The sequence below is a fragment of the Salvia splendens genome, chromosome 11 (genome assembly GCF_004379255.2).
Source record: "Salvia splendens isolate huo1 chromosome 11, SspV2, whole genome shotgun sequence".
NCBI lineage: Eukaryota > Viridiplantae > Streptophyta > Magnoliopsida > Lamiales > Lamiaceae > Salvia > Salvia splendens.
This window is the reverse complement of record NC_056042.1, coordinates 30,821,871-30,847,117: the sequence shown is the minus strand read 5'-3', so window position 1 is coordinate 30,847,117 and position 25,247 is coordinate 30,821,871. Positions and strand designations below refer to the sequence as shown.

The following is a 25,247-nucleotide window of genomic DNA, read 5'->3' as shown; positions in this document are numbered from 1 at the left end:
AGTTAAACCAAAACCAGAGATTGTCTTCTTCAGCTGCACCAGTCAAGAATCTGAAGAAGAGGAGAGAGAGAGAGAGAGAGAGAGAGAGAGAGAGAGTGGTGATCAAGTGAAAGAGAAACAGAGCAGGCGGAGTGGAAACGCCAAAGCAGAAAGAAAAAGTAGTCAAACAACGTGGACTCTACACTTCACCCTCATGTGTGAAAAGAATTTGTGTACATTTCCGTCCGAGTCATGTCCGGGTCGTGTTCAGGTAACAAATCGGATTTGTTTTTTAACGAGATTTTTTAACAGATCGGGTTTAGATTGAATATTATCCGATTAAATCATTATCAGATTGATCTTCAACTCGTACAGTTTGCTAGTCCTGAATGGACGCATATATAAAAATTGCTAGTATTATTAAATTTATATATATAAACCATTAATGACCATGGAGTAGTACAAACAAAATACATAATACATCAACTGGCAATGCAACAAGATTATTGTATCTACTAACTTCTTAGGCATATTATGTCTCAAACAACAGATTAATTAGCTTTCCTGAATAATCCTTGGCTTGGCAAGCAGATGCAGTTTGCTATTTATATGGTTCAAACAACAAGCTTCTAAGCTGTCTGTTAACCAATGAGTGTTGCATTCCGAATCCATCAGATTCCTTCTGGTATATAAACTGTGCCATTCTGCCGAGATTAGCACAAACTTCTGCAAAATATATTGAAAATGGAGAATCCATCATTTCCTTATTCATCGTCTTCCATGTCTGCTCTATCAGTGATCGAACATGCTTCCGCGCCTCTTCTTCCGAAGCATTGTTCTCATTCATGTAACACTGAACTGATTTTGGCACGTCGCCTCTCTCCACCTCATCCTAATTCCTATATTAACAAAGCCTCGGATAATTAGTTGGAATAATTGATCACCAGTGAACCCTAACAAATTAAATTGCATAGAACCTAGAAGTAAATAATTCACAGTTCAAAATTTATGTATAACGTGTAACGTCATATACCAGTGATGTTCCCATATCATCAGCGAGTCTTAAAATTGTACATGATGCGCGAACAATATCATGGTATTTATGAATGCTCTCGGCAGCCTCCTCATCTATCGAATCCGTTAGCAGGAAAAAAAGATGGGATAGAATGGGAACACCTCCAATTGATATCCAAGCATTGTTTATGTATTCTTCCAAGCTAGGTTTATGCCCCTAGTGGTACCAATTTGCCTCTATCAAATATGTCTCAACCAAATCAACCCACTGCAAAAAATTTCATCAATATTTTCCTATATAATTAATAAATTTACATCTATAAATGTAGTAAGAATATACAAAAGGCTATTATTGTTACCGTTTTCCGCAAAAAGGGGATGGAGTTGAAGCCTTTATCCTTGAGAGTATAGTAACCCATGTCATTCACAAAGATGTATAGTGCAAGATAACATACTTTCATGTAAGGGGGCAGTTGGTCAATTGATTCAATGTCCCATCTGATCAAAATACATACACAATTATTATATAATCAATAAACTTGTATGATTATTTTTGTAATTAAACTAACCTTCGAATAGCCTCTGTGAATAGTTCGAGCTCTAGTCTTCAAGAGTGCCGTAAATATCATAGATGTCATCTATAGTTGTAACAAGAGCATTTATTTTGGTGAGCATTATCCTCTCAAATCCATGTTAACGACGTTCAACCACTCCGGTCGTCCAATAGTAGCATTCCACTATTCTATCTCTGATGAATGGAAGTTCTTGAACAAGCCCAGTATTCTCCCACCATCTGTTCAGAATTAACATAGATGAAGAATAAGTATTATTTCAATCTAGAAATGAATTGATTATGAATATATTATGTTTACCTAGAGGTCTCTTTGAGTTCTTGCAGAAATTGTGCTTGAACATTGTTGATGTCCAATATGGCTAGCTCTAGCACATTCGGATTCATGTTTTGTCTCTTCTTGTAAGCATCGATGAAAGATTTTGCATTTGGCATTTGAACCATCTAACGAGAAGGGAACTCCAACGCAGATGATAAGAGATTAATGTCATCATCAATTTCATGATCAACCAGAGATTTAGTAGCGAATTCTCTTGCCAGTTGGAGTGTCTCTTCGCCATGTTGTGATAGGAACGAAGCTTTGTAGAGCTGTAACAGTCCTTTGGTATCGTCACACAGGCTTGGCTCAAAATCAGTACCCTTGTCATTTTTGAAACAATCAAACACTTCTTCTGCATTCATATTTCATTTAATTATTTTCATCATCAACATTAATATTTAAATTCTTGCAAGCATGGATTGTGTAAGAAGGTAGACCTTGAGAGAGGAGAAAGCCGTGTTGTCTGAGGTTGTGGCGGATCCAGGACCCGAAAATGGCGGGGGCGGAACTTATATTTAAATATTAAATATTTAATTTAATATTATTTTTAATAATAAAATAAATAAATATTATATTAATATTTAAGTAGCACTAGCTTCATTAATAAAATATAAACATACTTCAGCTTGCAAATATGTATTATTCATTTTAAAATAAAAAATTATATAAATATAAGCATGCTCTAGCTTGCAAATATGTATTATTCATTTTAAAATATAAAATTATTGTAAATATATGTACATTTAAAATCACTGTAAATATTATATACAAAAATGATATAAGTAGAGCACTAAGTATTTATATTTCGAAAATATTTAAAATGTTTATTTTGTTACATAGAGAATAATTAAGATGCATGGATCAAATTATAAGTACTTTAGGATAAAAAAGACTTTAACACAAGATTAAAAATGATTTTAACTAAAGAATAAATATAACAACATAATATATGCAACTTAGTAGTATTTAAAGGTATTATTTTGATAATAAGAAGAAATATGAATTGATAAAATAAAAAATGAAAAATGAAAATAAATATGTTTTTGTTGAGGATTGAACCCTAGACATCTTAGTTAAAAATTCAACAACCAAACCATCGGACTACTACATTTTATATGACATTTATTGAAAACAAAAATATTTCTACACTCTACGGAGGGGGCGGATATGCTATTTTCGGCTTGATTCAATGAAAAATTTAGGCTCTCCGGACGGTCGGGTAGGGGCGACCGCCCCCTCCTGCCCCCTGGATCCGCCACTGGTCTGAGGAGTCTGAATCTAAGAGCTGTTGTTAGAGTGAAAGAAGATGAACTGACTTCCTGCTTGATTGTAGCCGAAACTGAGGATGATTATAAGAAATAAGCACGCTAAGTGTATGATGAAAATTGTAAAAGATAAATTGATAAATCTCCTTCAAAGAAGGCCACGGTATTCCCGTACACTCAAAATAAATCTCCTCCCCTATCCTCTTCTAACCTCCAAGGATTTATACTCAATACATGACAATAATTAAAGACAATAATTAAAGACAATAAAATGCAATAACATGTAATTGTTGCCCATTGATGGATCCGCGAATTTCTGATGTTAGTAAATGCTGGTAGAGAATGAAGATTATGACACAAAGAATTTACGTGGTTCGATTTACTGAAGTAAATCTACGTCCACGGGAAAAAGGGAGGGCAAGATTGTATTGCTTGATCTGTTTTCTACAGCTTACAAATACAAACTTGCTATTTGCTATATGGTGTTTTATCTCTAGAGAGCTTAACCCTCTTCTATCTGATCTAAGTTCTATTTATATCTTGAACTAAGATCGTGGCTTGCATCACCACCCTAAGTCGTGGATGTCGTGTAGGTCATGGCCTAAGATCGTGGATGTAGCGTAGGTCATGGCCTACGATCGTGGCCTGAGTTGACACCACGTGGTAGTGGGTGTGTTGGACATCCTGTATGGGTCCACTAACTCCTTGTTCGGTCGAATACTGAGACCGAACTGCTTTGGTTGCCGATCTGAGAGTAGAGCTTGATGCCGACCTGAGAGCAGAGCTTGATTGGTTGGCTTTTACCGAGCTGTAGGCTGAGGCCGAACTCTTTGGTAATGCCGAACTCATACTCCTGCTTTGGTTGCCGATCTGAGAGCAGAGCTTGATAGGTTGGCTTTTACCGAGCTGTAGGCTGAGGCCGAACTCTTTGGTAATGCCGAACTCATACTCCTGCTTGGGCTTTGGGCTGATGGGCCGTCCTTGCTGTTGGGCTTGTTTAGTACGCACCCCATCACTACCCCCCCCGAAAAGCGAAGTGAATCACTTCGGCGAAGCGAGTCACTTCGGCATTCTGGAAAAGGGTACGGGGGAGGCTGAAGTCAGGGGACGTGCCCTGCGCGTGACTGCATTAAATGCGGCATTAAATGCGACAGTAAAATCCGGCCGTCGAATCCTGAAAAGGTGGGATATGAAACGGTGCGATGATTTGAAATCTTTTCCAAATCTGATAAATACCGCCTTTCTTCATCATTTGAACACCTTTGCTATTGGCTTCTTCTGCACTCTCTATCTTTTGCGTGAAAAATTTCCTTCCGCTTTCAAAAATTTCCTCAGGATTTCTTCAAACTTTCAAAGAGTAAGAACCATGTCTGCTTCTTCTTCGTCTGAGTCTGGTAGCGGTAGAGTAGGGGGTAAGGGGTCTTCTAGCCGGAAAGAATCCGGGGAGAAGACCGTAGAGTATTTTCACAGTATCTTGAGTAAGGATACTGTGATATCCCTTTACGAAAAATACTCTTTTCCTGGGGGGAAGGCGGTGGTTCCCGACGATGATCATAGGGCTAACGACCCGCCGGAGGGTTATGCCACCGTTTACGAAGCCTGCTTAGAATGCGGGCTTCGTTTCCCTCTTCCCCCACCTTTTGTAGAGCTTCTTGATTTTTTTCAACTCCCTTTAGGTCAGGTGACTCCGAATTCTTGGAGGCACTTGTCGGCTTTTGCTGCCGAACTCCGTAGGTTAGATAAGGATCTGTCTCTGCGGGCAATCCTTAATTTTTTCCAATTTAAAAGGAAGGGATCTTGGTTTTACTTGATCCCCTTACAGCCTTTTAGGGCATTCTGCAAAACCAAGTGGCCGAAATGGCAAAACCGCTTCTTTTTTTATAATAGGACAGCGGCTCCGGGCTTCCCCTGGAGAGGGCCGAAGTCCGTGATTCCTCACCCTCGGTTAGAACCATTGGCCGAGCTCGATGACGAGCTCAACAAGATTCCCATAGTTAGGAAACAATACACGGAGTCTGAGCTCGTCAAGGGCGACGTCGTGTTCGACATCTCGTCTTCGGACGAAGAGGCCGAGGGTGAGGATTTCTCTTTACCTTTATGTTATACTGCTTTAACGAAGAAAACTAACCTTGCTTTCTTGCTTTTTGGCAGTGTTCATGCTGAACAAGGCTACCCGAAAATCTTCGGAGCCCAAGGAGCCGGAGAGGCCGAAAACCACCAGCTCGGCGTCTGATGCCGAGAGGACTCCGAAAAGGCAAAAAACCTCTTCGGATCCGAAGAAGCCGGAGTCAACTTCGGCAAAGGGGAGGGGGAAGGCCCAGAAGCCCCCGAGAGCGCCAGAGAAAGACGTGGTCTTGGCGCCTCCTTCGGAACATATTTGTGAGCCGTTTTTATGGCCCACGGACTTCGCCGAGGTGAATTCTCTTCTTGATTTTCTGGCCTTGCTTTTTTCCTGTATTTTTTGTGGTCCCTTTGTTGACTTTTTTCTTTATTCATTTTCAGAGGAACGATATGCTCTCCAAGCTCGTTGCCGTCGAACTCTCCAAAGCGTCCAATGACTATGCTGAGATGCAGAGGAAGTTGGCGGCTGCTTGTCATCGGGCCGAACAGGCTGAGGCTAACTTTGAGAAGGCCAGAGCTGCTAGGATTTCGGCCCAGGATGAGGCTCAGTTTGCCAAAAACCAGCTCGTCATCCAGCGGGAGCAGACGAAACGGAGGGACGCTGCTGCCGTGGTTGCCCAAGGGGAGGCTCTCCGTGTTTACACGGAGAAACTCTTTTTGACCAGCCAGTTCTCGGCCTTTGTCGGTAGCCTGGTAAGGCTAATTGCCGATAAGGGCGAGCAGGGGGCCGACGTCGTGCTGCCTCTGTACAGCCGAGAGATAGCAGCTCGGCTTCAGAATCTGCCGCTCCTTGAGGAGCTCGCTTCATCCTCGGTCCTGCTTTCTGCAGACCGAGTCCGGAGTTGTCGAGCTGATCGGGACGAGAACCTGGAGGCTATCTTTGCCTCCGTGGGACCCGTTTCACCCGCTTCGACTTACAACGGAGAGGGTGAGGCTGAGCCGCTGGAGCTGGAGGCCGAAGTCGAGCGGGCCGGGCATCCGGAGAAGGAGGCCGATCAGGAGGCGGAGGCGAGGCCGGCAGGATGCGAGGCCGAGGCTGAGGTAATTCAGGAGAAAGAAGCTGAACCAGACCAAGGAGCCGGAGACGAAGCTGGCGGAGTATGATTTCGTCTCCCTTCTCTTAGTCTAGTTTCTTCCTTGTAAAATGGCCTTGATGCCCTCCTAGTGTAAAATTTTCCTTGTGAATGAAAAATTCTCTACACTTGTCTTCGTATAGCTTTTCGTACTCGCCTTTATTCCTGTTGTATTTTACTATCTGCTCGGTACAGCTGCCGAACTAATATAGCTGCTTTGTACCCAAGGAGATGGAGATACTTCACTGGAAACGGCTGTACTCTTCGGCTTTGGACGAAGCTGAGAGAAGAGCTATAGCCGATCAGACGAAGAATGACGAGCTTCTGGCTCGTTTAGTGAAGCTGGAGGCCGATATCAAGGACTTAGAGTCCGATAAGAAAGATCTGGAGGCCGAGCTGAACACGACCGTTGCTGAGAGGACTGCGTACGAGGATTACATCCGTGTGCGCGGGGGATTGACCATATCAGATGTTCAGAGTCGAGTTGACGAACTGTGGGAGGAATATCATGTACTCCGGAGGAACAATGCGCTGGAGAGCTCGGCTTGCCAACAAGTTGTGAAATCATTACGGCGCTGGGCTTCTCGGTACGACATTGTTCTTTCTCGGCGCCCCTCCATAGAAAGATTCCTTCGGCATGTCGTGCCAACAGATGCTCGCACTCCAGATCAAGCCTCTGGTTCCCTTGTTCAAAATCCTACTTCCAGTCAACAACGAACTCCGGAACAGCCGGAAACGTCAAGACGAGAACGGGCTCAGGAGCAACCGGAATCGTCAAGACAGGGACGGACTGAAATTCGCCGAGGAGTTGTGACTATGAGCGAGCAAGATCAGCAGATGATTATTGCAGAGACTCTTCATCGCCGAGGTGTTAGGACTTCTCGGGCTCGGGGAAGAGGCGTTGGGTCGAGGATAGCATCTCGTCGACCTGCTTATTCTTCATCTGCTCGGAACAACCGAACTCGGCTTCCAGAGGATTTTGCAGATAGGTGGCTTAACTTCAGCAACCCTGGACAGTAGAATAGTCCTTTGTAATAGCGTAACGCCATTTTGTAGGGTAGCTAAGTTGTATGCCGAACAAGATTTGAAAAATGAAATTTTGTTTTCGCTTCTAACACCGTATTTACAGCTTAGCGAAAAAATTTCATCGTACTTGTCCTCGGTCTTATGAAGTAAACTTCTTTGACCGGACTCGTCTTTGGTCTGATGAAATAAACATCTTTGACCGGACTCGTCTTTGGTCTGATGAAATAAACATCTTTGACCCGACTTGGTTTGTGTTCTAATTTGGCGATTTTTGTCTCCGGGATCGAACTTTCCCTTGTCCTAATTCGGCGAGTTTTATCGCGTGGATCGGACTTTCCCAGTTAACCGAAGTGGTCTTATGCAGTAAACCTCTTTGACCAGACATGGTCGTCCCCGGTCTTATGAGGTAAACTTCTTTGACCGAACTTGGTCGTCCTAATTCGGCGAGGTTTATCGCGTGGATCGGACTTTCCCTTATTGCAGTTCGTTTCAGACGAAGTGCTTGTTAAGCTGAATTGCGGTCTTGTATCCTCCTTGGAAGCTTGGACTCACAATCGTTGGCTTATTGCAGTTCGTTTCAGACGGACTGCTTGTTAAGCTGACTTGTGGTCTTATATCCTCCTTAGAAGCTTGGACTCACAATAGTCTTTAATAATCGATCTAAAAAGGGGATCAGTCTTTAAAGAACGATATACCTTGGTACCATTTAAGAGACGACAAGCACATAGAGACAAAACACATAGAGAAAAAATGAAAAAGACGAAGGAAAAAAACTTTAAACCTTTTTTTAAAACGACAAGTAAAAGGTACAAGTAAAAAACAAACAAATAAAAACACATACCCCTATGACCGAACTAGACACGAGACGGACTGACCGGACTTTTGTCTCTTACAAGTGGTACTTCTTGAGGTTGGAGACGTGCCATGTTCGGGGTACTTGTTCTCCTGACATGTGAGTCAATTTATAAGACCCTTTGCCGAGGACTTCGGACACCCGATATGGACCCTCCCATGTGGGTTCGAGTTTGCCCAGCTTTTCTGCTCGGCTTACTTCGTTGTTTCTCAAGACGAGATCTCCCACTTGAAATTGAAGCTTTTTCACCCTTTGGTTATAATACCGGGCTACTTGCTCCTTATACTTGGCTGCTTTTATGCACGCCAATTCTCTTCTTTCTTCGGCGAGATCTAGTTCTGCTCTCAGTCCGTCGTCATTCATTTCTGAGGAGAAATTTAGAGTTCGGGGACAGGGTACGCCGATCTCCACTGGAATTACGGCTTCAGTGCCGTACACCAGGCTATACGGAGTTTCACCGTTGGAGGTTTTGGGTGTAGTTCGGTAGGACCATAGGACTTGAGGGAGATTTTCTACCCATTGTCCTTTGGCTTGTTCTAACCGAGCTTTTAACCCTTTCACCAGAATCCGGTTCGTTACTTCCGTTTGTCCGTTTGCTTGGGGATGGGAGACCGAAGTGAACCGCTGTTGAATGTTCAGCTCTTGGCACCAATTCTTGAACGTCTTGTCGGTGAACTGAGTCCCATTATCCGAGATGAGGATGTGGGGTATGCCAAATCGGCACACTATGTTCTTCCAGACGAAGTCCAATGCCTTTGAGCTCGTTATCGTAGCTAATGGTTCAGCCTCCACCCACTTCGTGAAGTAGTCCACGGCAACGATAAGGAATTTCATTTGCCGAGGAGCTTGAGGAAGTGGTCCCACTATGTCTACGCCCCATTGCATGAAAGGCCAAGGGCTTTGCATAGTGTATAGATCGGTCTGCGGCATCCTTGGGACATTTGCATGAATTTGGCACTTCGTACACTTCTTGACGAGCTGCACTGCCTCTTGTACCATGGTTGGCCAATAATATCCCCATCTCAGAACTTTTTTAGCTAAAGCTCTGGCTCCGATGTGGCTACCGCACGATCCTTCATGAACTTCTCTGAGGATGTAGTCCGTCTCTTCTGGTCCTACGCACCGCAATAACGGCTGGAGGTAAGACTTTCTAAAGAGGACTCCTTCATGAAGTTCGTACCGAAGTGCTCGGCACGTGATTTTCCGAGCTTCTCTCTTATCCTCGGGCAATTGTCCTTGATCCAGATACTGCAAGATCGGCGTCATCCAGTTCGGCGAGCTGGATACTGAATGTACCTCGGCTTCATCAATGCTTCGATGCATTAATTCTTCCGCCTTTGAGCTCGGATCTGAGGCCAATTTACTTAAGGCATCTGCTCGGCTATTTTCCGCTCTGGGAATGCGGATTATCCGAAAATAGGAGAAACTTCGGCTGATGCTTTGCGCTTTGTCCAAATACTTCTTCATTCTCTCGTCACGAGCTTCACTTGTACCCAACATGTGATTTACTATGACTTGTGAATCACAATGGACTTTGAGAGATTTGACGAGCAGACTTTGCGCTAACTGGAGTCCGGCCAGGAGGGCTTCGTACTCGGCTTCATTATTAGTAGTGGGGAATAGGAAACGAAGTGAGTAGGTTACCTCGTGTCCGTCGGGAGCGACAAGTAAAATACCAGCTCCACTTCCCATCTTGTTTGAAGCTCCATCTACGAATCCGCTCCAGCAGTCCGGCGGCTCTACTTCGGATTCCAAGGGCTGTGCTAGTTCGGCATTGGCAGAATTCTTCTGTTCGGCAATAACGGGAATTGCTTGATCGAACTTCGCTTTTGCAAGAAAATCTGCCAAGGCTTGTCCCTTGATGGCTTTCCGAGGTAGATATTCAATTGTGTGCTCTCCCAACTCTATAGCCCACTTGGCGATTCTGCCTGATGCTTCTGGTTTGGTCAACACTTGCCGAAGTGGCAGATCAGTTAAGACGCATACCTTGTGAGCATAGAAGTATGGCCGCAGTCTCCTTGCTGCATTTACTAATGCCAGAGCAATCTTTTCCAGTGGTTGATACCTGGTTTCTGGACCTCTTAATGCTCGGCTTGTAAAGTAGATGGGAAGCTGCTTTAGGCCTTCTTCTCGAACAAGTACCGCGCTGATGGTTTGATCCGATGCCGCTAAGTATAAGAATATTACTTCGGCTTCGGTTGGAGCAGAGAGAATAGGAAGCTCGGCTAGATAACTTTTGAGCTTGTCAAAGGCCTTTTTCTGCTCGGCTCCCCACTCGAACTTTGGTGCCTTTTTCAACACCTTGAAGAACGGCAGTTGCTTTTCGGCTGCTTGGGAAAGGAATCGACTCAGTGCGGCTAGACATCCGGTTAGCCTTTGCACGTCATGTATGGACTTCGGCATTGCCATGTTCTGAACGACTTGAACTTTTGAGGGGTTTGCCTTGAGTCCGTCTTTTGAAACCCAACAACCCAGAAACTTTCCCGAATCTACCAAAAAGGTACACTTTTGGGGATTAAGTTTGAGGTTGGCTTTCTTGAGCACGTTGAGAGTGGACTTGAGGTTGTGCTCGTACTCCGAGGTGCTTTTGCTCTTGACGACTATATCGTCAACATACACTTCGACCTCCTTTCCAATCAGGTGCCGAAAAAGCTTGTCTACCATCCTTTGATAAGTGGCTCCGGCATTCTTTAAACCGAATGGCATCTTTTTATAAGCGAAAATGCCGAAATCAGTAATGAAGGCCGTTTTTGAAGCGTCAATCTCATCCATTAAAACCTGATGGTATCCTTTGTATAGATCAAGAAAACAAAAAATTTCAAAGCCTATCAGAGCTTCTACTTTTTTATCTATGTTCGGAAGGGGATAGCAATCTTTGGGACAGTGCTTATTTAGATCGGTGAAATCTATGCACATCCGCCATCCTCCTTCCTTTTTCTTGATCATGACAGGATTGGCCACCCACGAAGGATACTTCACTTCGAATAACACATCCGCCTTCAATAATTGACGGACTTCGTCATGGATGATTTGACTTCGTTCTGCCGCAAAGAGTCTTTGCTTCTGTTTTATCGGCCGGACCGAAGGATCAATATTTAAACGATGAGAGATTACCTCGGGGGGCACTCCGGTCATGTCCAACGGAGACCATGCAAAGACGTCTTTGTACTCCTTGAGGAGCTGGATGGTTTTTTCCCGAAGTAGAGGCGTTCCCGCGAAGCCGATCTTAACCGTTCTGGATGGATCGTCTTCGTACAGCTGAACTGTCATCGAATTCGGCTCCGGTATGACTTCGGTCATTGCCTCTGACTCCGGCTGCTGTGATTGCTATGCTTGGTGGTGCCGATCTGACTGCTCGGCACTTCTAAGCGCAATTTGCAGACATTCCTTTGCTCTCTTTTGGTCACCTCGGATGACCGCTATCCCTCCTTTAGTAGGGATCTTGATGGTGAGGTGATAAGTGGAGCAAATGGCCCGAACTGTGTTGAGCCAGTCTCTTCCCAGGATGACGTTGTACGGGGACCGAGCTTTCACCACGAAAAACTCAATCATCGTACTGGAGCTAGTAGGCGCTTTCCCCACCGTGATCGGAAGGCTGATAATACCTTCAGGGCGGGTGTCCTCCTGGGCGAAGCTCTTCAGGGGAAGCGGAGCCGGGCTGAGCCGAGCTGGGTCCACTTCTAGTTTGTCGAAGCACTCTTTAAAAAGAATGCTGACTGACGCTCCTGTATCCACAAACACCCTGTGGATCAGTTTGTTTGCCACTCCGGCTTGGATGACAATGGCGTCTTGGTGAGGAGAGATGGCCGGGACGGGATCAGCATCCGAGAACGTAATCACTTCGTCCTGCTTCAGCCTTTTATGCGTTGGCTCCTCTCGATTGGAGCCCCTGCGCTCTGACTTCAGGGACGACTTGGTCTTCCCGGCAGGGAGAGCGTCAATAGTCAGGATTACTCCATCATATTGCGGCTCGTCATCGTCTTCGGGATCCGGCTGCCTTTTCGGATCCTGAGGAGCGCAGTTCGCACCTCTCTGCTTCTTATTCTTCTTTGACTGCTTGCTTTGGTATTTTTTCAATGTCCCTGCCCTCACAAGAACATCGATACCTGCAGCCAGGTTTCTGCACTCCTCGGTATCGTGACCGTGGTCTTGATGGTAGGAGCAGTAGTTATCCTGGGGTCGGCGCGCGGCAGATTTCGTCATCCGCTTTGGCTTTTCGAACAGGTCGGAGTGTAGTTCGAAAATTTCCGCTCTCGGCTTGTTCAGCGGTACGAACTGAGCGGGCGGCTTCTCGGGATTGAGACGGGGTCCCAATCTGTCTTGCACCGGAGTCCTTTGAATCCTTTCAAAAGGAGTTCGGCGAGGATGTCCCTGATCGCCAAAAGGAGTTCGGCGAGGATGTCCCTGATCGCTATGATCGGGCTTCCTCCTGTCTCCTCGGGACGATGAGCTGTCTAACGACCGTTTGCGACGGTCTGCCTCATCGGCCCGGGAGTACTGGTCCGCAATGTCCCACATTTCCTGAGCTGTCTGCGGACCGCACTCAACGAGCTTCCTGTAGAGAGCTCCGGGCAGGATTCCATTTTGGAATGCCGAGATGACAAGCAGATCGTTGAGATCGTCTACTTGCAGGCATTCCTTGTGGAATCTTGTCATAAAGTCGCTGATTTTTTCGTCGCGACCTTGACGAATGGAAAGCAGCTGAGCCGAAGTGATTCGGGCTTCCGCTTTCTGAAAGAACCTCCTGTGGAAGGCATCCATTAGATCTCGGTAAGATCTAATGCTGCCTTGGGGGAGGCTATCGAACCACCTTCTTGCGTTCCCGATGAGCAGCTCGGGAAACAACTTGCACATGTGGACCTCGTTGAGACCCTGGTTCGCCATGTTATACTGATAGCGCCCCAAGAAATCGTGAGGGTCCACGAGCCCGTCGTAAGTCATCGACGGAGTTCGGTAGTTCTGTGGTAGGGGAGTTCGGGTGATGTCGTCCGAGAACGGAGTCTTCAGTGCTCCGTACACGGCGAATCCGATATCTCGTCGGTATGGAGGAGATTGAGTTCTCCTGTGATTCCGGTACCGAGGAAGAACAGGAATATGTCGGGGTTGAGGATTCTTCTTCCTGGAAGACACGGCACTACTGCGGTAGTGACTTTCATGTCTGGATGAGGAAGGAGAATCCTCCGCTTTCGTCTTCGGCTCTTGGCTCTTCTGCAGGAAGGCTAAGAACTCATCCTGCTTCTCAGCCAAGAACAGCTTGACAGCCTCATTCAAATCAGGCTGCTGGGAAGACTCAGTGGGACGATTTTTGGAGCGGCCTGTTCCTTCGCCATGAGAACTGGTGGTGGATTTATCCCTAGGCTGTTTTCCAGACCTATGGGATGGATTGGCTTCCTCCTGGTTCTCACGGGCAGGAATACGGGTACTCTGCGATCTGGTATGCATTTTTTGGGTGGAAAAAATGGATCAAAAATTCGCTTTATCACAAATTTTGTTCTCTGTTTCCCACAGACGGCGCCAGTGATGGATTCGCGAATTTCTGATGTTAGTAAATGCTGGTAGAGAATGAAGATTATGACACAAAGAATTTACGTGGTTCGATTTACTGAAGTAAATCTACGTCCACGGGAAAAAGGGAGGGCAAGATTGTATTGCTTGATCTGTTTTCTACAGCTTACAAATACAAACTTGCTATTTGCTATATGGTGTTTTATCTCTAGAGAGCTTAACCCTCTTCTATCTGATCTAAGTTCTATTTATATCTTGAACTAAGATCGTGGCTTGCATCACCACCCTAAGTCGTGGATGTCGTGTAGGTCATGGCCTAAGATCGTGGATGTAGCGTAGGTCATGGCCTACGATCGTGGCCTGAGTTGACACCACGTGGTAGTGGGTGTGTTGGACATCCTGTATGGGTCCACTAACTCCTTGTTCGGTCGAATACTGAGACCGAACTGCTTTGGTTGCCGATCTGAGAGTAGAGCTTGATGCCGACCTGAGAGCAGAGCTTGATTGGTTGGCTTTTACCGAGCTGTAGGCTGAGGCCGAACTCTTTGGTAATGCCGAACTCATACTCCTGCTTTGGTTGCCGATCTGAGAGCAGAGCTTGATAGGTTGGCTTTTACCGAGCTGTAGGCTGAGGCCGAACTCTTTGGTAATGCCGAACTCATACTCCTGCTTGGGCTTTGGGCTGATGGGCCGTCCTTGCTGTTGGGCTTGTTTAGTACGCACCCCATCACCCATCATCTCAGAATTTATTCTCCACTACTAGCCGTTATTCCCCTTCCCATCATGGCCTGTAATTTCATTCAATGCCTTCTCCATAACTGATGCCTCATCCATGTAACTGCAATCCCCCATTTTTCTACTTCTTCGATGGTACACCTTCCAAGGATAATCATGACCTGTATCAGCTGTGGAGTACAAATCCTTCTCATCTTTCTCATTCGTGTTCAAATAAAATGACAAGAAAAACCCAATTTTTGCAAGTCATCAATCAGCTCCAAACGCTGTTCCCGTTGAAGCAACATCTTCACTTGTTCAATCAGAGTCGCCGCCATTTCTAGCTGCATTTCTTCCTACAAGAATTTATACAATGAGATGTAATTAATATAAGATGTCGTACTTATATGTATAATGAGAATCAATCGTATGTTCAATTACCTTGTTATACGCAAAGTCGAACGATTGAATAGAGTTGAAGTCCCAAAGACTAGGCTGGTAGCCTCCTGTCCGTCATTCAGTTTGGATCACAGTACCCAATTGCAATGAGCAATGAGTTAATTTTGTGAAATAAAATTTGAAACTATATTTTTAATTATTTATAATAATTATCAAAAATTGCGCAGTACAGTCAAAGCTGGCGAAAATTTAGGCGGAAATTCAAGTAAGAAAATAAATTGTTGCCCAAATCTCTCTCATTTCTTGTAGGGCACGAAAATCATTAAAAATAAACCTTTCTCCATCCTATAAATATCCAAACCTAATTCATAATCTCGATCTCAGAGCCTCCAATCCTTCTCCCTTTCTACATCTTCTTCCATCCCACAATCCACACATAGTTCATCCACCTTCCATTGGAGCGGAGCTCTGCAGATCCAGACAAGAGAAGACTGGAGATTGAAGATTCAACCTTGGGTTTTATCAATTTCTTTCATGTCTCTGTACTTTAATTGGTTGTATTTACTTGTCTATGAGTAGAACATCTTTTGTGGAATTTTTGGTAAAGATATTCAATTGATTTTCCTTGTTAGCTCTTGCAGTTATTTGATTTATCCATATGCTTTCTATGTTCAATTCATTAGCTACCTCTTGGATACATGTTAGAGTTGATTAGAGTACTCCGGAGACGAAATAATTGTCTTGGAAAAGGGATAATTCACACTTTAATTCAATAGAACTCCGGAGAGTTGAGATTTCATGTGAGGCATTGGTCTTAACGATCTTTTGGGAGTTAGATGTTAGAGATTTAGAGGGGACTTTGATTTCAACACTTAATCTACGGATTTCTCACCTCGGGAGGAGGTTTAATCTAGTTAAGTGACCGACTTAATAGCTCTGGAGACCGTAATTCAAGGAAGTCGATTGTGTTTTTGGATCCTAAAATTCTACATTCTTAAGCGTGCTTTGTATTATTTCTTTTTATGTTTTTATTTTTTTGTTTAATTTTCAGTCTAGTTTATATAATCAAACCCAAAAACATCAGTGTGTCTAAATAGTATATAACACTTAGTATATGGTAGTCAATTGCAATCTTATTCACTGTGTTCGATATCCCGATACTGACCTTTAGCTATACTAGGTCTACCATGTATGCTTCCAGGTATTTTTAGTGTTAATAAATAGTGCATCAGCCATGTACTGATAGGAACGAAGCTTCGTAGAGCTGTAACAGTCTGATACGAACCTCTATTATTATTATTTAGTTTAGATATTATAGGGATTTAGCATATCTTTTTCTATATCTTTGTTTTCTTGTTCATTAAGTCAGTAGCATTAAAAATAGGATAGACTGTTATCTTTTTTATTCATTCAATATATGAAATTATCATTCTTTTGGCTCAATTGAGTAGCAAACAAGAAACATCTCCTAAGGTTGCCGACGAGGCTGATCTCGCGCTCAACCGCCCCTTTTTGCCGTCCAAGTCACGACCCAACGTTGGGCGCTCGACAACGACGACATCTCGTTTCTTGATTTTGTGTGGAAATCGACGTTAAGGATTTAGGTCCTTAACAGTTGTTAAGGGTGTTTCCCTTAACAAGCACCGGCGGCGAGTTCGCTCGGCGGTGGAGATAAATTTCCGGCGACCAACAGGCTCGGCGGACGATTGCAGAGTTTCTGTGCGCGGGAGACGCTCCCGTCGAGCAGATAACTCGGCGATTGATAGAATACTCCGGCGTCCAATTAGGATCGGCGGAGGGAATCCAAAATTAGGATTGGAAAACACACGTTATCTTTGGGGAGGAAATATTTCATTAATTGATTGAATGAATAAAAAAGATAACAGTCTATCCTATTTATAATGCTACTGACTTAATGAACAAGAAAACAAAGATATAGAAAAAGATATGCTAAATCCCTATAATATCTAAACTAAATAATAATAATAGAGGTTGATATCAACTCCCCCACGGTTTAAAATCCACCTTGTCCTCAAGGTGGGAACCACGAAGCAAAAAGGAGAGTTGAAAGCAGAAGCTTCGGCGAGGCAACTCCTCCTGGATCAAATACACACCGAACAGAGGAACGTCTCCCTACTTCACTTTCATAAAAAATCAACAAAGGAGACCCAACTTTGTCGGAAAAATTCCTTGCCAAATCGAAAAGCTTGTCCATGCCTCCCAGAATGCCCAAGCATGGCATGTCATTACTCGGGGGGATCAACCTTGCATCTTTGTCGAGCGATGTTGATCGATGATTCATACTTGGAACATCACCGACATTCAAATCCACATAGACACAAGCAACTACGGGTAAATCGGTGTAAGCACCATCTCCTTTCTTGCCCCAACAATTTCCAACAACATTTTTGGATGACACTTGAACAACATTGAGTGAGGCGATTATCTTCTCCACTTCACCAATAGAACCATCCTCCTCTTTATCTTCTAGAAATGTCTCCTCCTTTTCACCAATCTTCTCATCATATACCCCAACGAGCACTTGCGGTGGCTCACTGTCGTTCTTGACAATCCCTTTGTTCTTGAGGAACTCTCCAGGGGACTCGTTGTTTTGAACATCAAGAGGAGCGCCATCATTGTGAACATCGGTAATGTCATGAGGAACATCATCACCGAATACGATCGTGGGAGTATTATCAGTTTTCTCTTCGGCTAAATTCTCATCTTGAATGTTCTCCTCAAACTCCTCCCCATCATCCGCATAACAGAGAATGCGTTGTTTACACACATGTCCCATCACCCATTTCTCGGGGTAGTGCCAGCAGAGACCCAACCTGGACCGTTCTGACTTCTCCGCCTGGGAGACTCGTATTAGCGGCAGGCGTGGCTGCTTCGGAGTTTGACTGGTCACACGCGCGGGCTGACTGTACAGGTCCCGCGTTGACTTTTCGGTGGAGTAGCGTGGCTGGTGGGAGGTAGGCTGGACTCGCGCTCTCACCTCCTCCCGAGGGCGAGGTCAGTCCCAGCACGTCTCCGAGCGTCGGGGACGGTCAACGGTCAGGTAGTCGCGGTCCTGCTGTTGTGCCGGTGGGGTCCCAGCACGTTGGGCGGTGTCGCTGCGTTGCGGTTGTCGGCGGGTGTCGCTGCGTTGCGGTTGTCGGGTAGCGATCAAACCCTAATTGGGTCTGATGATCTCCGCGATCAGATAGGTGGCCACCCCTCTCGATGTAGCCACCGCGGTGTCGGGGCCAAGCGTCTTGCGCGCGATCGCGGGTACCCGATGGGCTGGTATCTCGGCCGTGGGCGACGATCAGGTGGATCCAAGTGGTGTGAGACGTAGGGTGATTCTGGATCAGGCCACGACGGCGGACGAAGTACTTCCTCCCGGCTGCTCGGAGGGTCCCAACTGGTTACACGGCGAGGTTGGGCCGGCTGGTAGGGACGGAATGGCTGTGTGGCCTGAGGGAAGTCGTATTGACGAAGGCGATAGCCGGCGTAGTCGTATGACATGTTGACGGACTGAAGCGTGGCTGTGGTGGTTGATGATCGTTTGACTTCGACGCGGCACACGGGAATCCTTCCCGTCGGGCGTTGCAGAAGTAGTGTTGTTCTGCGGCTAGAGCTCGGCGGACAGGCGGGACTCGACAACCAAAGCAGTTACTGTGCGCGGAATGTTTTCCGTCGGGCAGCGGTGTAGCTTCGGTTCGAGATGGTGGGAGGGTCAACTCTCAATGAAAGCACCAGTTGTTAAGGGTGTTTCCCTTAACAAGCACCGGCGGCGAGTTCGCTCGGCGGTGGAGATAAATTTCCGGCGACCAACAGGCTCGGCGGACGATTGCAGAGTTTCTGTGCGCGGGAGTCGCTCCCGTCGGGCAGATAACTCGGCGATTGATAGAATACTCCGGCGTCCAATTAGGATCGGTGGAGGGATTGGAAAACACATGTTATCTTTGGGGGAGGAAATATTTCATTAATTGATTGAATGAATAAAAAAGATAACAGTCTATCCTATTTATAATGCTACTGACTTAATGAACAAGAAAACAAAGATATAGAAAAAGATATGCTAAATCCCTATAATATCTAAACTAAATAATAATAATAGAGGTTCGTATCACAGTCCTTTGGTATCCTCACAGAGGCTTGACTCAAAATTAGTACCATTGTCATTCTTGAAGCAATCAAACACTTCTGCATTCATTTTTCATTTACTTAGTTTCACTATCAATGAAATACGATATTAATAAATTCTTGCAAGCATGGATTAGGTAAGAAGGTAGACCTTGAGAGACGGTGAAGCCGTGTTGTCTGAGGAGCCTGAATCTGAGAGCTGTTGAGTACAAATCCCTTTCATGATCGTTGTTCAAATACTCGGAGTTTAATATTTGAGCAATTTCTTGACAGAAATGGCAAGATATACTGAGTCTTCGCAGGTCATCAATCATCTCCAAACGTTGTTCTTGCAGAAGCAACATCTTCACTTGTTCAATAAGAGTTGCCTCCCTTGCTAAGTGCCTCTCCTCCTACAAGAATTATAGTACTATGTAAATTATCCATATAGTATAGGATTAATTTAACACTAGTATTGTTGGGTCGTGATACCGCCGATCTCACACACGCACGAACGAGGAAATAAAGCACGCAAACGATATAACGTGGTTCGGTGATAATCCACCTACGTCCACGGAGAAGATGATCGGAATCTTATTGATGGAACTCTCAATACAAGAACTTCACACTCACAATCTATCACTCTAAGCAAACGCTAGCTAGTGCAAGAATTCTCTTCTAATTGTGTGTGTAATCTGTGTTCTGCGTCTCTCACTACTGAGCTCTATCGAGCTATTTATACAAGATGCAATCAAGAAATAAAATCCAACTAACTCTATTTCCCAAGTTAGTTATAACCGCTGCTCGGCTAAAACCGAACTGCCATTCTTGGTTAGCAACCGAACTGCATTTCTCGGCTATCAACCGAACCTGCCTTTCTCGGTTATCAACCGAACTGCCTTTCTCGGCTAGCTCAAAGCCGAGCTTTATTTCTTGATCTCTTCTCGGAGCTGCCGAGGCTCCACCACTCGATCACAACCGGACTCAAAACCGAGCTTCATTTCCGAGCTCAGAAGCCGAGCTCCAGTAGTTTGCATGGACACACTTTCACAAATCTCCACCTTGTCCTTGCAAAACTCCATCAATATCTGGATTCCCTTCTCAATCCTTGTTACAAGCTTCAACACTCCACAATCTCAACCAACTTCAAACAATGTTTGAATTTCGAAGTTGGCAGAGACTTTGTCAACATGTCTGATGCATTTCTTCGGTAGGAACTTTCACCACATTGATCTTTCCACTTTGAATCTCATCTCTGATGAAGTGTCTCCTCACATCTATATGCTTCGACCTCTCATGGAACATTTGATGTTTTGCTAAACATATAGCCGAGTTGCTGTCACAGTTAATCTTCACTGCTCCCAGCTTCATTCCTAAATCTTCCAAGATTCCTTGCAACCATTTTCCTTCCTTTGCAGCCTCAGTCAGAGAAATATACTCAGCTTCGGTTGTGGACAGTGCAACCACAGACTGCAAATTTGATTTCCAGCTGATTGCTGTGCCATATAGTGTGAAGATGTAACCACTCTGAGACTTTCTGTTGTCTAAGTTAGCCGCATAATCCGAGTCACAGAATCCTTCTAGGACTTCCCTCTCCTCAGACCAAACTCCACCACCAAACTTCAAGCCAACCATGACAGACCCTTTCAGGTATTTCAGAATCCACTTTAGTGCTGCCCAGTGATCCCTACCTGGATCAGCCATATATCTGCTTGCAACGCTTATGGCATGAGCCACATCCGGCCTTGTACATATCATCAAGTACATCACACTTCCCACTATATTTGCATAGGGTATCCTGCTCATCTCTTCTCTATCTTCAGCTGTCTTTGGCATCTGTTCTTTACTGAGTTTGAAGCAGCTAGCCAATGGAGTGGATACTGACTTTTCACTCCTTACCTGGTATTTTTCTACCACCTTTCTGATATAATCAGCCTGAACCAATTTCAGTTCTTTCTTCTTTCTGTTCCTGACAATATCCATACCCAAGATTCTCTTGGCTTCCCCAAGATCTTTCATATCAAATCTCTGCTTCAACTTCTCCTTGACAGACAGCAGCTCACTCTTGCTTGATCCTGCCAGCAGAATATCATCCACATACAGCAGTAGATAGGCCAGTATTAGATTTCCACTTCTCTTGACATACACGCAGCTATCAAAACTGGATCTCTCAAATGCCATCAATTCCATCTGCTCATGAAACTTCTTGTTCCACTGCCGGCTGCTTTGCTTGAGCCCATATAGGCTTTTCTTTAACAAGCAAACTTTCTTTTCTTCTCCCGGCTTCTCAAAACCCTTAGGCTGCATCATATAGATCGTTTTCCTCTAGATCTCCATGCAAAATGCTGTCTTCACATCAAGTTGATGCAGCTCCCAGTTGAAATGAGCAGTCATGGCCAATAAGATCCGAATGGAAGTGTGCTTCACCACTGGAGAGAACACCTCTGTGTAGTCAATACCCTCTACTTGTGTGAATCCTCTAGCAACCAGCCTCGCCTTAAACCGTATGCTTTCAACTTCCCCCACCTCTACTTTCTTCTTAAACAGCCATTTGCAACTGATCAGCTTCTGAGTCCCTGGATCAGTCACCAAAATCCAAGTCCCATTTTTCAGCAAGGACTCTATTTCTTCTTCCATGGCCTTGATCCATTTCTGACTTTCCTTGCAACTCATGGCTTCTTCATAGGTTGAGGGTTCTGAAAACATGAGTACTTCTGCTACACATAGAGCAAAGAAGCTCATGTCATAATCTGAGAATCTGCTAGGTAGGCCTGCATTTCTTCTTGGATTTCTTCTGGCCCCTTGAGCTGCAGCAGCTTGCTGCACTGGTGACTCCTGCCTCACCTGTGTTCTGAGTATGTTGAGAGCTAGTTGCTCCACCTTCTTCTTGATTTCCTGTGATCATAACATCCTCATCAGTGTCTGTCCAGCAGATTCTCCACCAAACTCAAGGTTTTGCATTTCAGAGCTACTGCCACCACCAGAGGGCTTCCCATCATCTTTAAATGGCATCTCCTCTTCATTGAATGTCACATCTCTGCTCACAATGATATTTCTGCCTTCTCTATCCAAATTCCACAATCTGTATCCTTTTACCCCATCTTGGTATCCCAACAACACACATTTCTTTGCCCTTGGCTCCAATTTACTCTGCTTAATGTGTGCATAAGCCAGCACACCCAAACACCTTCAAGGCTGAGTAATCACCTAGGCTTCCATACCATCTTTGATCTGGGGTCTCATTGGATATAGCAGATGATGGACACTTATTGATCAGATTAGCTGCAGTAGAGACAGCCTCTGCCCAGAATCTCTTTGGCATTCCAGAGTAGAATAGCATGCACCTCACCCTTTCTAGCAATGTCCTATTCATTCTTTCTGCCAGCCCGTTCTGTTGAGGATTTCTTGGCACGGTCCTATGCCTTCTTATCCCTTTCACCTTACAGAAAACTATCAAACTCCGCAGACAGAAACTCCATGCCATTATCAGTCCTTAGATATTTAAGCACTGAGCCCTTTTCATTCTCATATCTAGCATGCCATTCTCTAAATTTTTCAAAAGCTTGGGACTTCTCTCTTAGAATGTAAATCCACACTTTTCTTGAGTAATCATCTATGATGGAGATGAAATACTTACCTCCACCTATGGATTCAGTTTGGGATGGCCCCCACAAGTCACTGTGGGCATACACAAATGGGGCTGATGAAGTGTGTTTCCCACCAGAAAATGGCAGCTTCTTTGCCTTTCCTAGAATGCAAGATTCACATTTCTTTAGGCTGTCTGATGCACTTAACTTCATCACTCCTTGTTTAGCCAGCTCTCTTATGCCTTTCTCACCCACATGTCCAAGCCTGGCATGCCATAGATGCAGGTCTTCTGTCTGGGCAAGATTCACAGCATCAACCACGGTTTCACCCAGCAAATAGTATAGGCTGTTCTTTCTCTGGGCCTCCATCACAATTCTGGTGCCTTTTGTTACTGTGAGGATCCCATCACCAGAGTTGAATCTGCACCCTTTGACTCTAGCATTCCAAGAGATATTAAATTTTCTCTTGATTTGAGGAATGAATCTGACTTTCTGTGAGAGTCTTCATACTCCCATCCTTCATCCTCAATCTGATGTTCCCAATGCCCTTGACATTGCACACCTTGATCATTTCCTAGCATTACTGATCCTTCCCAAGCTGATAATTCTTGAACCAAGATTTGTGTGAGCAAATGTGGAAGGAGCACCCTGAATCCATGATCCAGCATTCTTCAATCTTGGCCCCTGAGTGGATATTCAAAGCTTCATTATCTTCAACATCCTGAGCCAGATCAGCAGTCTCTATGTTCCAGCCTTTTCTTGCTCTTGTTTCCTCTTCCAAGCAAACAATGCTTCTTTAAATGGCCCGGTTTCTTACAGTAGTGACAGCTTCTCTTCTCCTTCCATACTCCACCTTCTTCCTTCTTCTGGAACTTCTTCTTGGAACCCCTTTATTCTGATTATTTTTCACATGCAGACTCTCAGCTACTGGATCAGTTTGTTTGTTATTAGCCTTCTGCGATTCCTTCATCTTCAATGCAGAATGAATCTCTTCATAGGTGACCTTGGTTTCTCTTCCAAGAAGCACTGCATCCTTGAAGTGCTCATAACTTTTAGGCAGGGAATTGAGCAACATCAATGCCTTATCCTCATCTTTAATGACCTCATCGATATTCTCAAGATCATCTATGCATTTCCCAAACTCTCGAGCTGTTCAGAAATGCTCTTCCCATCTGAAAACTTGAAAGCGAAGAAGCCTTTGCTTCAAATGTAACCGGTTCGCCAGAGACTTGGTCATGTACAATGACTCAAGTTTCCCCCATACTCCTGCAGCCGTCTCCTCCTTGAAACTTCCCTTAGCACCCTGTCCGTGAGGTTCAAGATCAGGGTGCTATAAGCCTTATACTGCATATCTGAAGCCTTGCTTCTCCTTTTCATCAGCATCAGGTTTGCCTCTTTAGCGTCACCTTCATTCTTCAAGATATCCATAGGCCTTGCTGCATCAAGATGGCCTTCATCTTCAGCCTCCACAGCCCCAAAATCGTTTCTCCGGTGAACTTTTCCACCTCGAACTTGGCTGTAGACATTTCTCAAAACGAGCGGTGGGCAATCGCCAAGATCAGCTTATACAACGGAACCTCTAGACACGAACTCACCCAGAAACCAATCAATCGGCAAATCGTGGAAGTCTTCCCACAGACGGCGCCACTTGTTGGGTCGTGATACCGCCGATCTCACACACGCACGACGAGGAAATAAGCACGCAAACGATATAACGTGGTTCGGTGATAATCCACCTACGTCCACGGAGAAGATGAACGGAATCTTATTGATGGAACTCTCAATACAATGAACTCACACTCACAATCTATCACTCTAAGCAAACGCTAGCTAGTGCAAGAATTCTCTTCTAATTGTGTGTGTAATCTGTGTTCTGCGTCTCTCACTACTGAGCTCTATCGAGCTATTATACAAGATGCAATCAAGAAATAAAATCCAACTAACTCTATTTCCCAAAGTTAGTTATAACCGCTGCTCGGCTAAAACCGAACTGCCATTCTTGGTTAGCAACCGAACTGCATTTCTCGGCTATCAACCGAACTGCCTTTCTCGGTTATCAACCGAACTGCCTTTCTCGGCTAGCTCAAAGCCGAGCTTTATTTCTTGATCTCTTCTCGGAGCTGCCGAGGCTCCACCACTCGATCACAACCGGACTCAAAACCGAGCTTCATTTCCGAGCTCAGAAGCCGAGCTCCAGTAGTTTGCATGGACACACTTTCACAAGTTGTTTAATTACCTTAGTGTGCTCAAATTTGAACGACTGAATAGAGTTGAAATCCCAAAGACTAGGATGGTAACCTCCCGTTCGTCGTTCAATTTGGATCTCACTATCCACTAGCAATGAGCAACGACAAGCTGGCTGGCACGAGAAGTGGGCAGTGGTTTAGCAGTACTGAAACAACGTCGTTTTGAAGATACGATAAAATGAGTGTGCCTAGAATCACAGATTGCATTTTGATACTCGACATCTTCTCGCCTAGTGATTGGTATTCACTTTGTTGCTTTATTTTGTGTTGTGTTATCATGCACGTATTTATAGGTCTCAACATCTCAAGGGACAAGGTGCATGTTATTGCTTTTCTTAATTAACACACAGTAACTAAATTATGGTTAATGTCAACTTCAACTCCTCAATTTGCATTAAATTATGAGCGGGTTTTGAAGCCCGCGTCAAAAGGTCCTACTCAGTCATTGTTTGTCTTATTTCGACG

The 25,247-nt window shown here is 44.7% G+C and overlaps 1 pseudogene; it reads right to left on the bottom strand.

Annotated features, from left to right (window-relative positions):
• Window positions 1-580: 580 nt before the first annotated feature.
• Window positions 581-25,004, bottom strand: LOC121753574 (annotated as a pseudogene).
• Window positions 25,005-25,247: the final 243 nt, after the last annotated feature.